The 17,406-nt window shown below is 43.2% G+C and overlaps 1 protein-coding gene across 3 annotated transcripts in view; it reads right to left on the bottom strand.

The window, feature by feature from the left end:
- RAPGEF5 (Rap guanine nucleotide exchange factor 5) overlaps nt 1-17,406 on the bottom strand; it is a 309,698-nt gene that overhangs the window by 266,906 nt on the left and 25,386 nt on the right. For 2 of the 3 annotated variants that reach the window (XM_047833993.1, XM_047833985.1), the window contains exons 2-5: nt 11,449-11,864; nt 9,961-10,133; nt 6,192-6,229; nt 3,839-3,936 (exon numbers count right to left, since the gene is read on the bottom strand). The gene's annotated coding sequence lies outside the window, so the exon portion shown is untranslated. Of the gene's footprint in view, nt 1-3,838; nt 3,937-5,516; nt 5,686-6,191; nt 6,230-9,960; nt 10,134-11,448; nt 11,865-17,406 lie in introns of those variants that run through there. The other variant, XM_047834003.1, reaches the window with a different exon arrangement.

The raw sequence follows: 17,406 nt of genomic DNA on the forward strand, positions 1-17,406 counted from the left end.
GGATTCTGTGTCTCCTTCTCTCTCTGCCCCTCCCCCTTTCACACACACACACACACACACACACACACACACACACACACTCTCTCTCTCTGTCTCTCTCAAAAATAAATAAACATGAAAACTAAAAGGCAACTGACAGAATGGGAGAAGATATTTGCAAATGACATACCATATAAAGGGTTAGTATCCAGAATCTACAAGGAACTTATCAAACTCAATACCTAAAAAGTAAATAATCCAGTGAAGAAATGGGCAAAAGACATGAATAGACACTTCTCCAAAGAAGACATCCAGATGGCCACCTGACACATGAAAAAATGCTCAACATCACTCATCATCTGGGAAATACAAATCAAAACCACAACGAGATATCACCTCACACCAGTCAGAATGGCTAACATTAACAACTCAGGCAACAACAGATGTTGGCAAGGATGCGGAGAAAGAGGACCTCTTTTGCATTGCTAGCCAGAATGCAAATTTGTGCAGCCACTCTGGAAAACAGTATGGAGGTTTCTCAAAAAATTAAAAATAGAACTACCTTACGACCCAGCAATTGCCCACTAGGTATTTATTTATCCAAGGGATACAGGTGTGCTGTTTTGAAGGGACACGTGCACCCCAATGTTTATAGCAGTGCTATGAACAAGAGCCAAAGTATGGAAAAGAGCCCAAATGTCCATTGATGGATGAATGGATAAAGTAGATGTGGTATATATATATATATATATATATATACACACACACACACACATATACATATATACACACATATATATGTGTGTATATATGTGTGTGTATATATATATATACTATACCAGCCAGCTCCAAATCGACCTATCAGGGCCATGAGCAAGCTCAGTCTATATCATTTGAACCTGGCCTTGACCACAAGAACCACCTGGGTGAGCTAAATCAATAATTGTTTTAAGGCATTAAGCTTTAGGGTGATTTGTTTTTACAACTAACTGACACAGAAGACAACCATATCAAAAAATTAGCTACTTTGACAGCATTTTCTGCTTAAATAACAACTGAAATTTTAGCGCTGGTGGTTGATATCACATCCTTCCTCTGCTTTAATGTCATGGAGAGACCCCTGAACTCTGTGGAGCCTGAGCTTAAAAAGTTCTCCACTATGAATATATTCACATGGAGTCACTGACACATATGTTTGGCAAGAACATTGCTCTGGCAGAAAGCAGAAAAAGCAGAGTTTTCAGAACAAAGCGAACTTTTTTTGATGAATAGATCTGGCCACACAGTCTAAAGATTCAGTGATTTCTCTTCTGGCATGTCATCAAATAATTAAGACTTTTTAGATAGGCTGTAATTATTCAAGAGAATAGAACTTTGGCAGGCTGGACCCCTATTTTTGTAAATAAAGTTTTATTGGAACACAGTCATGTGCAGTCATTAGCATATTGCCTGTGGCTGCTTTTGTGCGACAACTACTAAGTTGAGAAGTTGCAACAGAGACCCCACAGCTCATAAAACCTAAAATCTTTAGTGTATGACTTTAAGAAAAAGTTTTCCAACCTCTACAGTGCCCCATAAATTTTTTTTACAAGTAAATCTACTTAAATGGCTATTATTAAGATACTCTAGAATCACAAATGCTGGCTCAGTCAAACCTAACCAATCACATTGCACAGGAAGATAGTAAGAAAAGGAGGAAGAGGGGCACCTGGGTGGCTCAGTTGGTTAAGTACCTCACTCTGGATTCTGCTCAGGTCATGATCTCATGGTTTGTGGGTTCAAGCCCCACATCAGGCTCTGGGCTGAAAGCGTGAAGCCTGCTTGGGATTCTCTCTCTCCCTTTCTCTCTGCCCCTCCCCCATGAGCTCTCTCACTTGCGCATGTGCTCTCTCTCTCTCTCTCTCAAGATAAATAAACGTTAAAAAAAAAGGGAGGAAGGGATATGTGGGAGTATTTTCACACACACACAAATGTAGGAATACAACCCTTGTTGGGTCCATTGGATGGATTTCTCCCCACTAAGCCACAGTTAAGTTCTACAAATAGGTGAGCCAGAGTCATAAAGGATTTAACACAAACTTAAGCTGAGCTTTGCCCAACCAGTTTTGGTAGCCCATTCATTAATCACGTCCCTTAGGAGTCACCTGATTCCTTTGCCAGAACCATAGTTACATTCCAGGGATATTAGAACTCATAGCCAGGAAGGTAGCTAGCTGGGCTTCACAGAACTTTCCTGAACTTTGGTTTTCTGGTTTATAAGATGGCCACCAGGCGGTCTCTGGCAGGTTGGACACGGTGATTCTAAGCTGGTGCCAGTGGCTGTGGTGTTGCTAATGTGGCAGGGGTTCTGGCAGCTGGTGGCACAGTGCCACCAAAGCAAATCCATGATGCACAGGCTTTCTTTAACCCCGTCAACCTGCTGACCCCAACTCAGCTTTTCAGAGGGGCCCTGAGCCTCAAACCAACATTGCAGAAGGGACAAGGTACCTGCTCTGCTGGTGCATCACTCTGTGAGGCCACAGGTGGGCAGATGGCAAAATGGTGGTGCCACCAGCCTGTCCAAAACAGAGACAGGGAATCTATCTATCTGGCAGGAAGTGGTTCTGTACACCAAGTGTTGGCAGTATAACTCTGGGTGGTAGGGGTGCTGGTGCGTTTTGTTTTCCTGTTTTTAGTAACATATATATTTTTTTAATTTTTACTAATTTACTAAGGCTTCTGTTCAACATGTTCCTAAATGGGGGATGGCATGAACTCCAGAACCTGCCTGGCTATTAGAAACACCCAAGGATGTTTAGTGTAAAATATTATTTCCGGGGGCCCAGACTGTTTCAGTAGCTTAGGAGCAGGGGCTTGAATAATGCCTTTTAGGTTCCCTAGGTGTTTTCAGTGGCCAGCTCAGTTTGGGGCCCAGAACCCTGTAAAACCATAGCCAGAGTGTGGGGCCGATCTTGCTGGGAAGGTAACCCCAGTCTGACTCGCACTGGGACTTCTAGAGTCAAGAAGAAAAACATGCTGAAAGGATCAATTGGTTACCTCTTGTCAATAACGCTTTTTCCCTTCAAAGCCTTCTTTTTCCTTTCTCTTGATTGTCTAAGAACCCGAACTCTGAGACCATCCTGCCTGCCTCCACATACATACACACACTTGGGTTCAGCCAGCTGCCACAGACATTCCTGCCTTTGTCTCCTTCCCAGAGGCGCAGGATGACTGGGGCCTCTGGGTCCTAGGGGTGGGGGTTACTGCTGGCAGCCAGGGACAAAGCAGCTCGTGTCAAGTCAAATATAACCAGTGCTACCCACCCCAGGACATACTCTTCTTTCTCACAGTGCTGGCTGGCCTTTTGGAAAATGTCCAACATTTTAAGATATAATTACCAGAACAATAGACCCCAAGCAATTGGATGAGGTGAGAGATTCCATCACTGACCAAGTTTCAGGTTACAGTTGTGGAGTCTTCAGTTTAGTGGATTCCATGCTCCTGTTGGTGCTGTGGGTTAGTGAGCACGGCGGGAGGATCACAGAGAGAGGGAGAAAAGAACACTTTCCTCTAACCCGTCACCTCTATACCTGGAGCAGTTTGGGATGGCAGCGCTCCAGAGGCCGTGAAAAGCTGCCATTAACAGTGTGAATGCGGTCTCTTCTCTTGCATATATAGGAGCTGTGCCTCCCGGTGGCTGCTTTTCTTGTAGCTACATACATTAGCACCCCACAGTGAATCCGTCTTATTTTTAGGCACCAAACACGATCCTTTCTATTCCCAGGATGGCATTAGGCACTTCACCTGGTGATTTAATGAGCATACCTCAAAAAAATAGCACAATTACCTATATTTACAACCAAGAAATTTATAGTGTTACCTTACGGTTCGGTGACGGTGTTTAGCATCTGCTAGATGGCCTCAAGGATAAATGCTAAGTGATATAGAGATATTCCTCCAGACGCACACGGTTAGTCACTGATGGGGTAGAAAACAAGCACAAGAATTCAAGTGAGACCACCTGGATGTGAGGCCCAGCTCTAAATTTTGTGTCTCTTTAGGCACGTTTCTTAATCTCTCCGCATTTGCATCTTGAACCAGGCACAAGAGCCATCTCCCAGAATGTGGCACAGAAATTAATGCTACCAAGCATTCCATTTGCTCCCCTACATTGCCCACCGGCTTTGCAGCTGGGCAGGTCATAGGACCATGAAGTGTGAGTGGAAATGCATGTGCTACTTCTGGCTGAAGTGAAAACTCATGTGTGATCATCGCATCTCTCTCTTCCCTGGCTTAAGGGTTTGAGAGGGCCGCTTTTCAGACGGTACAGGTTACAAGATGGTGAAACCTCTTTCAGCTGAGTCCCTGAGTGACTTTGTGGAGCGGAACACTCACCTCCCGTTCCCCCTACTCCCATCTCCTCATGCCCCCTCCCAGAATGGATAGCAGGAATAAGAAATCATCTTTTGTTGTGTTAAGGGGTTTCTGAGTTACTTCCTCCATTCCTAATGGCCAGGGTTATTGGGAGGTAGTCAAATGTAGCAGTAAAGAGCCTGAGTTATGAAACCACACTGCCTTGATTTGAAGCTGAGCGGTATCACTTGCGAGCTCTGTGAGTGCTCTGAGCCTCAGTTTCTGCACTGAAACATGGAAGTAATTCCTCAGAAGACTGTTAGAAATACCAGTCAATAGATATAAAACTCTTAAAACAGCACCTTACACATAGTAAGTGCTCAATATCAGCTACAACTAGAGAAGTTGCCTAGCACCTAGAAAATACTAGTTTTCTGGATCCACAATCTTCTCCCTCTCCTGGATCAGTCATCTTCAACGTGGGCTGCACACTAATTTACAAACATTTGAACAAGTCCCAGGCCTGGTCTGCACTCCCAGACCTCCCCGTTTAATCGGCCTGAGTGGGACCCAGCACTGTTTTCATAAGTCCTCAGGTGCATCTAATGTGTGCAGCCAGGGTTTAGAATAACCCTCCCGCACTTGGCAGCAAATAGTAAAAACTAAAAGTTTTCTCAAACTTGGTGAGTAACAATATGTGGGATTTCCTGTGAGCCAATATCCTTTCCCAGCTCCAGGAGGGTGGCATTCAAACCATAAAGGAAAAAAAAAAAAAAACGACAAAAAATAAACAAGCCTGGTTTATGCCAACTTGACTGCCTGGCTGCAGGCGTGTATATTTCACTTCAGCCATGGCACAAAGCAGCTCATCTGCAGCGTTTAATACATCTAGAAGGGAGGGGTGGGACACCTAGAACTGCGGTTGCCTCCCGTTCTAATTGGCCAGTTTGGATGCATGAAACAGACGCCCCTGCGTGCCAGCCCAAGAGAAGAAGATAAGACGGGAAGACCCAAGAGGCAAACTCAGGGGTGTCGGAGGGCCCGGCAGCCAAGCTCAGTGCGGCCACAAGAAGACCAAGAGAACAACCAAGAAAAATGTTAGGGCCTGAGGAGTTGGGCAGTGCAGACTTTCTGACTGTTGTGTTAGACACAGACACAGTTCTGGTAACCTCTCCACAGTAGTTCTTCCCTGGACCAGAGCTCACCGTGAACCACACGACCACAAACAAATCCAGGATCTCAGGAAGGAGGCTCAGGTGCTCTTTGTGTGGAAGACATCTGCTCCGAGGGCATGCTCTGTAGTTTCTATTAGCAATCCCATGGGAGCTTCTGAAAGATCCTGATGCCTGCCTCCTCCCACGCCACTTAACTCCACTTCTTAATCTTGGCTGCACATTGGAACCACCTGGAAAATTTTAAAACATGGATGCCTGCATTCTCTCCCTGACTCTTCCACCTGGAGCTTCTAATTTAATTAGTCTGGGGGGGGGGGGTGTGCAGCCGGGACTGTTTAAAAGTTCCCCAGGTAGGGGCACCAGGGTGGCTCAGTTGGTTAAGCCTCCGACTTCGGCTCAGGTCATGATCTCACAGTTTGTGAGTTTGAGCCCCATGTTGGGCTCTGTGCTGACAGCTCAGAGCCTGGAGCCTGCCTTGGATTCTGGGTCTCCCTCTCTCTCTCTCTCTGCCCCTCCCCCTCCCTTATTCATGCTCTTTTTCTCTCAAAAATAAATAAACATGAAAAAAAATTTTAATTCGAATGTGCAGACAAGGTTGGGAACCACTGCCTAAGAAAAACCTGGGAACCAGAGATTCTGATCAGGGAGCTCTGGGTGGGGGTTCAGGAATTTCTATTTAGACAACCTTCCCAAAACAGGTGGTACCTGGATTCCACTTGAAGAGATGATGTGCTTGGCTGTCTCTATATGGTACAAAAACAACAATATGAATTTAATTGCATCAATTCAGGAAAATCAATCTGATTATCTCACATTGGGTAGACATAACATCCTGTTGATGGGTTAAATTGTCCCCCTTTAAAGCAATTATCTTGATCTCCTATTGAAAAGGCTGTCACACACTATTAGCCTAAGCATTTTGATTGTATTGATTGATCCATTCCATCAGGGCCTGTAAACACCTCATCTTGTACCCCCCACGCCACACATGTCTGGGACACAGAGGACAATCAAGTAGCAAAGTGAAACCAGTAGTTACCTGGGAATCTTATAAAAAACAAACAAACAAAACTTACCAGGCCCACCCTTAGACTAAATGAATAGAAACGTTTGGTGTGGGGCCTAGCATTAGTTCTATCAGCTGTTTAGATAATGGATGAGTTTTTTAGCCAAGACATCCAAACCGTGTGTGTATAAAAGCCTTGTCTCCATCTTTCTTGGATACCACTCTCTTCCTCTCTTGGTTGGGAGGAGATGCCTCTGTCAGCCTGGCAGATGGATAATGCCTAAGCTTCTCTCTCCCTAGCTTCCCTTCCTAATCTCCCAAATGGACTTGTCACATCCAGTGAGCTTTAGTACTTAGAGATTTGCAGCTCTCCGTAAAATCCTTCCTTGGTTGACTAGTGAGCTCCCAAGCGGAAGACACAGGCTCACATTAGCATATCCAAGGCTTGACTGAATAATGTTCTGGAAATATTGAACTGGTGGACTTCCTAAAACAGCAGCAGCTGACAATGCCCACCCCTTAATGTGGGTTCTGGACCCATAATACACCTGGAGGGGAAAGGAGATTTCTCCAGAATGGGATGAGGAGGGATATGGGTCTCAGGAAGGAAGGGGACAGGGTAGGAAGGCATAAGGAATGAGGGGCATGGGAGCAGGTTGGGATGATAGGGTGGTGGGGCTCTGGGCATGAGCCCAGAAAGAGGCTGGAGGCAGACAGATGCTGCTTGTGGGTGGGACTGGCTCAGCACTGGACAGGTAGGCCTAGAAGGAATCCAGTCCCAGTTACTGAATCCTCACCTGGGTCCCTTGTGTCAACTCCCTGCCCTGGTAAGCGGCTTGGACCTGGACTCTGCCAAAATTGGCTTCACGTCCTGGCAGTCAGCCCTGCCCCAGCCTGGGGTCCATGTCAGGAACCTGCTCTCTGAGATAGACTTCCCGGATGCAGTGCTGCCAAAGACATCCACATGCCACTAAGATAAGGTGACACTGGAGCAGAGACCTGAAGGAAGGAGGGGGTAAGCTATGTGAATGTGTGGGGAAAGGGCGTTATAAGCAAAGCGAACACAAGTGCAATAGCCCTGGGGCACAGGTGCACTTGAGTCGTTCAAGGAGCAAGTGGACTAAAATGATCTGAGGAATGGGATAAGAAACGGGGTAGGAGAGGTGGCGGAGGTAAGATGTAAAGGGACTTACAGGCCAGGTTAGGAATATGGATTTTACTCTGAGTGAAATGAACAAGATACTGTTGTCAACTCACAAAACTTGCAGCCCAAAACAACTAAAATAACAAGGGATGAGCAGAGACAAGTCAGAAGAATTAGGATGTGGTCCTCTTTCTAGCTCCATCTCTGTGATAAAACCTGACGGCAAGTTCTATTTCCACTACACCAGCCGCTGGGTCCTTCACCCCAGAAGCAGCTCCACCCCAGGGGGACTGCCCTGTTCCTTCCCCCCTCTGTCTACCTTGCCTGTGTGCAGTTAGGCCATCCTTGCCCTACATCACTAAGCATGAAAAGTGTTCATGTCCCTCCTCTGCTTGGCCCAGAGCAAGAGAAAGGAGAGAATCAACAACAGGCCTGGTTAGTGTAGCCTCTTAGTGTGTGTATTTTGTAGGGATGGGGAGAGGAGGTGGGGTACGGAGAAGGGGGAGATGCTGCTGCTTTTAGATGGAGGGGAGCAGACAGACTGGCTCTGAGGGACCATCTTCCCTTCCTTCCCTCGGCCCCTCATCTCCCGCTCTGCCCACCATCATGTACTCCACGTGCTGAAGGCTTGGTTCATGTTCTGCCATCAAGCCCTGTGGCTCTGACTTCATTCAGTGACAGGGAACCCTTGGCCTGACTCCATAAAATATGCACTGGCCACGTATATACACCCTTACCTAGCTACTCACACTCTCGGCCCCACACTCCTTGGTGACTTGAGACCTCAACTGGTCCAGAAACAGGTGACACAGGTATAGCCAGGATTCCAGAAATCCATTGTTATTCTAGTTATAACTAACATATCCCAAAGAATTATCTATGTAGCATACTCTGTACAGCATATCCATAATCAGCGCAGTTAAAAGGCGACTTGGAAAATGATACACAAAGATACAGATAGAATCTGTACCTACATATGTGTATGTGTATGCATATATGTATGTATGTATCTATCCACTTACCAAATGCCCTCTTTAATTAAAAAAAATGGATAAAGGACACAAAAGGCAAGTAACAAAAATATAAATGCTTGAAAACAATGAAAACCTCAGCCTCTCTAAGACTCAAAGAAATGTATATTAAAATATTGAGAGTAGCCCGTGTTATTTAGAAAAGGGGGAAATAGACTCTCTCAAGCATCACTGATGGAAATTTAAAGTGGTATGATCTCTCTAGAGGTAAACCTAGCAATAGGTAGGACAATTTTAAACAGGCAGACCCTTAACTCAGCTATTTTACACCCAGGTATCTATTTTGAAGCAATAACTAGACAATTCACAAGGATATATGTGCAAGGATTTCTAGGGAAAACAACCTAACCTCCACAGTAGAGAATTGATTATGTAAGTCAAGCTACATGGAGACATGTACATGATCCATGATACAGCTACATGCTACATGATGTAAAATGGTATTTACTGACATGGAAAGGAGTCCACGATATACTAAGTACAAAAGCTAGATTACAGAACCATGTAGTATGTGATACAATTTTTTTGAGACTATATAAAAGACTATACAATTTTTTGAGACTATATACATATATATGTATATATATGTATATACACACATATATATACGTACATATATATATACACATATATATATAATTTGGGTTATTTTTGGATTACAGAATTTTGTTTGATTTTTAGTTTTTCGTATTTTTATGTAATCTCTGAATTTCAAATCATGAACACTTGTGGCTTTTCAGTCAGAGAAAATCAGTGATGCTGAAATGCTCTGAAACGTGAAACTCGGTCAGTAGACCTCAGGAGAAAGGAGGCTCCTTTCTCCTCTGCTGCTATGGAGAAGCCAATCCATCATGCCATCTCCAGATAGGATCAGGCTTCCACTATCTCAGGCACATGAGCATTTATCCTATTTTCAAAAGCTCCCAGAGAAAGAGGCTTCAAAATTCCCCCCTGATAATCCATTCCAGGGTTTATCAAATTCACCTGAAAAAGAAATTTCCCCTCATATCTAATCTGAAACCCCCGTTCGATGACTCAAGCCATTGCTTTTCTCTCTCAGCTTTCAGTGAAAATAGGAAATGGTGACTGCATTTGTCCTTATCGAGAGCAATTATTTTCCAGAATGTCTAGAATGATACACACTCTGCAAGTTAAACACATGTGTGTATTCTCTCTCACACCCTCATATACACATACACACACTTTCAGGAGAGTCTAAACTGGCATGGCACATAAACAAACATTACATTCTGGGCCTTCAGCTCAACTGAAGAAGCCATTTGGAAAGCCCACCCCATCCTTGGCGGCTCTGAAGCACAGACTTTCAACCCCAGGTGGTTTGTCTCATCTTTCCAGCAGCGCAACCATCAGGAGCATAACCTTGAGCAGGAATCAGAGCTGGAGATGTTGCAGGAGGCTACCTCTCGGACTGTTCCAGTTGAGACAGGAGTGTATCACTCCCAAACCTTGAGAAAAGGAAAGAGAACAGTTTGCTGATGTCAACAGCCAGTGTGAATGATATATTGTGACAAGAGCTTTTCCACCTCTCTCCTTTTAATCCCTCCTCCCTCCCTCCCTTCCTCCCTCCTCTTCTTGTTGTTCCTTCTCTTCATCCTCTCCTGCCCTGTCCATCATCCTCCACACCATTGTAACCAACATTTATTGTGCATTTACTGTGTGTCAGACACTGTTCCAAGAATGCTGCATGTAGTCGATTCTCACACAAACTCTAGGAAGTGGATTATACTAACACCATTTACAATAGTTTCTTCCAAGAGCTCTCTCCTTTACTGGCTGGGCACCAGATAGCCTCTAGATGCAGCACTGGAACCATAGAAGGGTTTTCCTGCCCTTAGAGAAGCCTGGGGGCCGGGGATAGTGGGGATGTGCTCAGGAGCCTACCATGACTCAGGGACCAAGGCAGCTGAGCAGGGTAGAGTGGTGTGCAGACCCCAGGCTTTATAGCCTAGAGCAAAGGCTATCATGTCTCCACCCACAACCGTGGACAGTTATGCATTCCAGATGACTTCTAATTGTCAGGGTCTGCATCTCTGCATCTGAGGGTGTTTGTTCCCCAAATCAGGCATTCAACCAATGACTCTTGGACATTGGTGTATAAATACCCAGCTCCCTCAGCTCTTGAGTGGGCTAATTTTGGGTCATGAATTTTGTGCTTTTTCTTTTGGAGATCAAACCACAGTTGCCAGTGTAGTAGCTGATGTAATAATGCATCCTTTATTGGCTTCCTTACTTCTCCTGGATTACTCTCCATGGCCCAGGACATTATTTGAGCACGAATCCTTGTCTCAGTGTCTCCTTCTGGGAAAAGGTTACTACAGCAGACTCTAAAACAGACCTCTTTTAATTCTAGCTCCAGTGCTTTCTTTCTATATGATCTTTGAAAAGCTATCACTCTCTGACAATGGGGAAATCTGGTACAGGGCTTAGACATTTTTATATATAAAGTTCTGGCACACAAGCCCTCCAGAAATGGTCATTCTTCCTGTTACTCTTTGCTGAAGGAGATACTACTGTTATATGGTCACTGTTCCTATTCCTGAACAACTATAAAACATCTTTTCCCTCCTCATTAACACTTCTGGAAACTTTAACCCCAAAGGCTTAAAGCTGACTGTTCTCCAGCCTAGGACCAGGAAAGCCAAAAGCAAATTTGACCCATTGTAAAGACCTGATGTAGCTCCTCAGGGTTCAAGTTCTATTTCAAAGAAATAATTGCAAGTGATTTTCCACGAATGAGTTTTGTCAAATTGTTCCACCCACCTGCTAATTCAGGGATGCTAATTCCTTCTTTGGGTAGAGTGCTTTAATGTTGTCAGAACCTCTCCATCCAATGTTTATAAATGCACGTGATTGTCATGTCTGATCTTTGTGCCAAGAAAGGATTGGTTGTGCTTCATGGTGACTGCCCACAATCTCAGTGGATTAACACAACAAATCTGTATTTCTTGCTTGGTCTCTCATGAGTCAAATGGGGGATCTACCCCATGTCATCTCTGCAGGATCTACATTGACAGAGCAGTCATCACCTGGAACATGGCTTCTCCTTGTGGCACAGGAAGAGACCATTCAGGAGTGTCCCATTCTAGCAACTCATTATTGTGCCCGAAAGTAACACTCTCATTTCCTCTCACAATTCATTGGCAGGGTCTGGTCATGGGGTCAATCCTATCAAACACCTGGAAGGCAAGCAACAAGAAATTGTTGTTGAATAGAAGTAGTGACTACCGCCATATTATTTCACCCATTGTATTATGGAAGACATAAGAAATGGCGAGTTCCAGTGCTTTCTTAAAGTCATCCAGAGAGTTTGGGCCTAGGATTCTGTTGTGGTTCCTTTTCCCTGAGATGCCTGAAGAAGACTACATTAAGAGGCAATGAAAGTCTGGTTTCTTGACTATCTCTTTCTACAACTCAAAAAGCCTAAATTATCTTTGTAATTGTCCTACACACAGCAATCTCAAGGTCAAGGACTGAATGGTCAAAAGAATTGAATTACTGGAAGAATTTAGAGATCAGGTGATAGGGGTTTTTTTGTTTTTTGGTTTTTTTTTGAAAGCAGTAGGTTGTGTAAAGAAAGTGGCCCCTCCCTCTGGCCTACCTTCTTGTCCCCAGAATTAGGTACAACTCTATAACTAGTGGAATTGTAAAGCCTATATTGCCAAAATGTGGTGTTCTCCTCTGCAGTCTCGAAGATTCTACCCAGTAGCATCTTGGAGCCTGCTCACATCAGCCTTTAAGAACTGACTGTGTGCATCCTTTCCCAGTGCCACATTCGGGAATGTCACAATGGTGGCTTGAAGTTGGCCACAGGAGCAATATTTACGGCACAGAAATTGTAAAAACTACAAATTAGGGCCTTTTTTTCCTCCCAGACACCTGGTTGTTAAAAATGTACAGGTTTCTATGCTTAATCCTTCACATGCAGTTGGCTTCTCCTTCATGCTCTTGCATACCACGTGGGCATACGTGGATCCCTGAGGACTGGCGAGAGACTTTGGGTTATCCCTTTTTAAAATTCTTCCCTTTCCCAGCATATACTTCGATGTCCTATACTATTTGCCATGCATTGTTCTAATTACTTACATGTAAAAAGTCTCTAATCCCTACGAGGAAGGCACTATTATTTTACAGAAGAATAAACAGGCACAAAGAGGGTAGGTAACTTTCCCCAGTCACACAACCAGGATTTGAGCCCAGGTGGTCCAGTTCTAGCGTGTGGACTTATAACAACCATACTCCACTGTCGGGCTCTCAGAGCACACAAGAGAAGAAAAGAAAGATTTTGATTCATCAAAAAAGGATGTTAAACACCATTTTTTTTTCTGAATATACAGTATCAATTATGCCTGGCCATGTAAAGTGATTTTTTTTCATTTAATATTCGTTCATGGCACACTGGCTATATGCTAGGCTCTGTGCTAAGTGATGACAAGAATACAAGCCTGACAGTAATAGAAAGTACCATTTACTGTGCTCTTATTGAACAGGCACCACGGCAGGTGCTGAGGGCTACAAAGATGATGATGATGATGACCGATACGATGACAGCAGTAAAAGCTACATCACCTGAATGCTTGATGTGTGCAACACACTGCTGGTCATTACATTTCAGTCTTGCCACACCTTGTGAGACAAAGATTTTTCATTTTTTGCCCATGTTACAGGTGAGGAAACTGGGGCCCAGGGAGGTGTCAGCACACCAAAGAGCTCACAGATCAGGCTGCTCCTGTATACTCTGTTTACAAGGCAGTAGAGTTAGACTCTTTGGGGTTCCTCTCTACCTCCTTCACACCACAGCTAGGTGCTTCCATCTATGTCCAACTCAATTCTGAAAGATTCCCTTTTGATCTTCGGGAGAGCTTTGAGGTTGTCAGTCTAACATCTTGAATATAGATATAGTGAGAGGAAGTCCAATAAACCAAAAGAAAAAGGATTTTTCCAAGCTTTTTGTAAGAAACATGAATCACTAGCATTCTGAAGAAGCCTATAACAGGCACAGATGTACATGATATTCACCGAGTTCAGCACACGGTGCTACTGAGACCAGAAACTCATTACATGCTCAGTACAGGGCTGAAAACCAAAGTAGGGACCTCTTCTTCCAATGTACACCCGACTGTGTAATTAGAACCTCCTATGGGAACATTTTCAGTACAAACAAAACTTTGCACTTGGAGTTACCACAGTTAACACTGAAATGAAATGCCACTATCAAACAGTGGGACAAACTTTTAAACAAATATGCTAGAACTTGAATGTTTATTTCAATGCTTTTATCTTTAAAGATGTCACTGTAGAAGGTTATTCTCTTGTTTAACTAACAGTGTTATCACTTAAAAATATTGATAGCCCTATTTTTAGAGTTGTTTTCAGGTTTAATCTAGAAAACACAGAAAATGCAACTCTGTGTGCATGTGTGTTTGTGTGTGTGTGTGCTTCTGTGTGTTCCTATGCACTCCATATTTCTGGTTCTCTTTAATAGCTCACCTTACTGAATAGCTTTGGTTCCAAATGACTTTATGCTCCTTCTAAAATTAAACTACCTGCCATAGATATTATAACCAATAATGGAGAGCCAAAGAATATGCCACAGGCTCTGCAGGGCAATTCCAAAAGAACTGTCCCCAAAATGACTTGAGGGGTAACTTCATTAAAATATTCAATGAATATTGAATATTCACACACTCAGTGGTAGGATTTAAAAAAAATTTTTTTAATGTTTATTTATATTTGAGAGAGAGAGAGAGAGAGAGAGAATTAGCGGGGGAGGGGCAGAGAAAGAGGGAGACACAGAATCCGAGGCAGGTTCCAGGCTCTGAGCTGTCAGCACAGAGCCAGACGTGGGGCTTGAACTCACAAACCGTGAGATCATGACATGAGCTGAGGTTGGACGCCCAACCGACTGAGCCACCCAGGTGCCCCACTCATGGATAGGATTTTTAAAAAGACTTTTTAGGGGTGCCTGGGTAGCTCAGTCAGTTAAGTGTCCAACTTCAGCTCATGTCATGATCTCACGGTTCATGAGTTCAAGGTCCGTGCCCAACTCTGTGCTGACAACTCAGAGCCTGGAGCCTGCCTTGGATTCTGTGTCTCCCTCTCTCTCTGCCCCTCCCCCACTCATGCTGTCTCTCTCTGCATCTCAAAAATGAATAAAGGTTAAAAAAATTTTTTTTAAGTTTTTAATATTACTATTTTCAAAAGGATTCAAAGCAGTCATTGACCATTTAAATTCTCACATCAGTTTACCCTAAGATTTCATATGACCAAGTTTTAGAGAAATACTTGTTTTGTTTCAATGAAAAGGAAAAAGATGAAGTTTTATGTTGAAGGATGTGAAAAGGAGATCTTGGGAGGAAAAGAGCATAAAAAGTCTCATTTAAATATAGATTTAACATAATAAAAACATGACAAATACATGAGAATATAAAGATTGCATGCAAATCTATGGGAAAAAAGTAGTGAGATCCCAATAAACAGGTAAAGGGTGCAAACAGACTAGTTCAACCCTTCTTCAAAAAATGATTAATACATAGAAAAAAATATAGTCAGATATATTTATACAGATATATATATACAGTCAAATATAAGAATAGTCAGAAAAATGTAAATTTAAAAAGCTATCATTTTCCCCAATGAAAGTAGCAAAGTGTTTTTTGGATAAAATATTCCATACTGGCCTACGTATGGTGAGAGAAACTCTTGCGTGTTCCTCTGGAGTAAATATAAACAAAGACATCTTTTCATGAAAACAATTTGGTGGTTTGTCTCAGAAGCTGAAAAATATCTGTAACTTTTGACTAAATAACTCTATAATAATTTCAGGGTGCTGGCTTCAGTACAATGCTGTTTATGAAAAGGACATCCTCCAAGCAAAAGACCAAAGGCGGGTATCCTAGAATAGTTCACTGCCTACGGTTTGAAGGTCATCATAACCTTGTCTATCAAAAACCAGTACTGGATTAACTGACCTAATGATTAAAATTTAATTCACGGGACAGAATGCTTTCCCACCTATTATTCACATGCTCTTTAAACCCACTAACTGCTAGGTGGACAGCATGAAGTTGTTTTACAAGGAAAAAGTTAGCAAGCCGTCTACCAGCCGGGGCTGTCTACTAATACTCGTGGTGTTATTTGTTGCGCCTGATTATGGCTCAACAGAGCAATCACTGTCTACAATATGTCAAAAGGAACCATGCAATTAAGTCAATTCAGGCCCAAAGTCAGTGAATTCAATGAGACGAACAAGGTTTAAAAAAAAAAAAAAATGTCAGTTGGCATCACATGAAGCAAAACGGATTGATTGACTGAACTTCTCACTTTTCAACTCATTTGCATAGTATTCTGAGCAGTCCAACCTGCAGCTGTTTCCAGCTACACTACCTCACTAGAGCCAAAAATAATTGTTAAAAAAATCAGCTATACATCAAGGAACCACTGCTTCCATTCTGACTGGCAGCCTCCCAAGGCACAGCCTACATGAACTGCAGGAGCCGGAAGGGGAATGGCATCCAGCCTTACCCCAGAGCAGAAATCCTGAGGAAAATGAGCCCTTCACATCTGAATTCTAAAGAAAAAGCAAAAGGAGCAACTTCTAACAAAAGCTACTCTGCTGAAATCAGCCATAATTCCCAGCTACTTCCCATTACATATATATTTTTTAAACTCTTCTTATTTTTATTTTTTTTATTTGAGAGAGGGAGACAGTGAGTGAGTGAAGGTGGGGGAGGGGGCAGAAGGAGAGAGAGAGAGAATCTTAAGTCTGCTCCAACCTCAGTGCAGAGCCTGAGGCGGAGCCCGATCCCACAACCCTGGGATCAGGACCTGAGCCAAAATCAAAAGTCGGATACTCAACGGGCTAAGCTACCCCAGGTGCCCCTCCCATTACATATTCACAAATGGTTATGACAGCCTCAGTGGCTACAACAGTTTTCTTAGAACCAGAGACTGTTGTGTTACTGTTGTCTTCCTTCTTTTTTGTCCTCTCTGGGTACAGTCACCCATTAGGCTAGAAATATCTGTTCTTTTAACACCTCCAAAGAAAATAAGGCATGCCACCAGCCCACTGTGGAAGGAAAGTACTGCCTTGGAGGTAAGGAGTCCCAAGTCTGGTCTCAGGGATTTCATTTAAAGACCTTGGGCAAGTTACTCTGTTGGGCAGCTGTGCGCTGCATGAAAAATCGAAAGTTTGAAAATTTCCATATTCAATAGTATGAAATCCTTCCCTAAAATGCAAAATAAAATAAATAAATGTGATTTAGTTGAAATGCATAGCCAAGCTTATAAGAAAGCAAAGGGAATCCTCAGAAGACCAAAAAAAAGAAGTGAGAGCAAGAAATCAGAATTTTTTAAAAGTGGTGAAGACAGTTTCCAGGGGACATTTCCTGATATTCACTCCCCAGGAAGAAAGAAACGATGCCTTGGGCTGTTAAATGGTATCAAGTCAAAAAGCAGATACTCCCTTCGGCCATCCTAACTCCATGAATTAAGTTCAATCTCCAAAAGGCTACCTACACCTTCAGGAAAGGGGTGACAGCAAAAACAAGAACAAAATTGTTGCGTGAAGGCAGAGCTATGACTCCAGGTGAATGAGGAAGCAGTCTCCCCTGAGAATTTGTAACTTCACGCCAACCTGCACTTATTCATTCATTCATTCATCAAATATTTATTGAACACCTACCATGTGTTGGGTTGTGAGCTAGACATCGAAAATCTGGC

The sequence above is a fragment of the Prionailurus viverrinus genome, chromosome A2 (assembly GCF_022837055.1).
Source record: "Prionailurus viverrinus isolate Anna chromosome A2, UM_Priviv_1.0, whole genome shotgun sequence".
Taxonomy (NCBI): domain Eukaryota; kingdom Metazoa; phylum Chordata; class Mammalia; order Carnivora; family Felidae; genus Prionailurus; species Prionailurus viverrinus.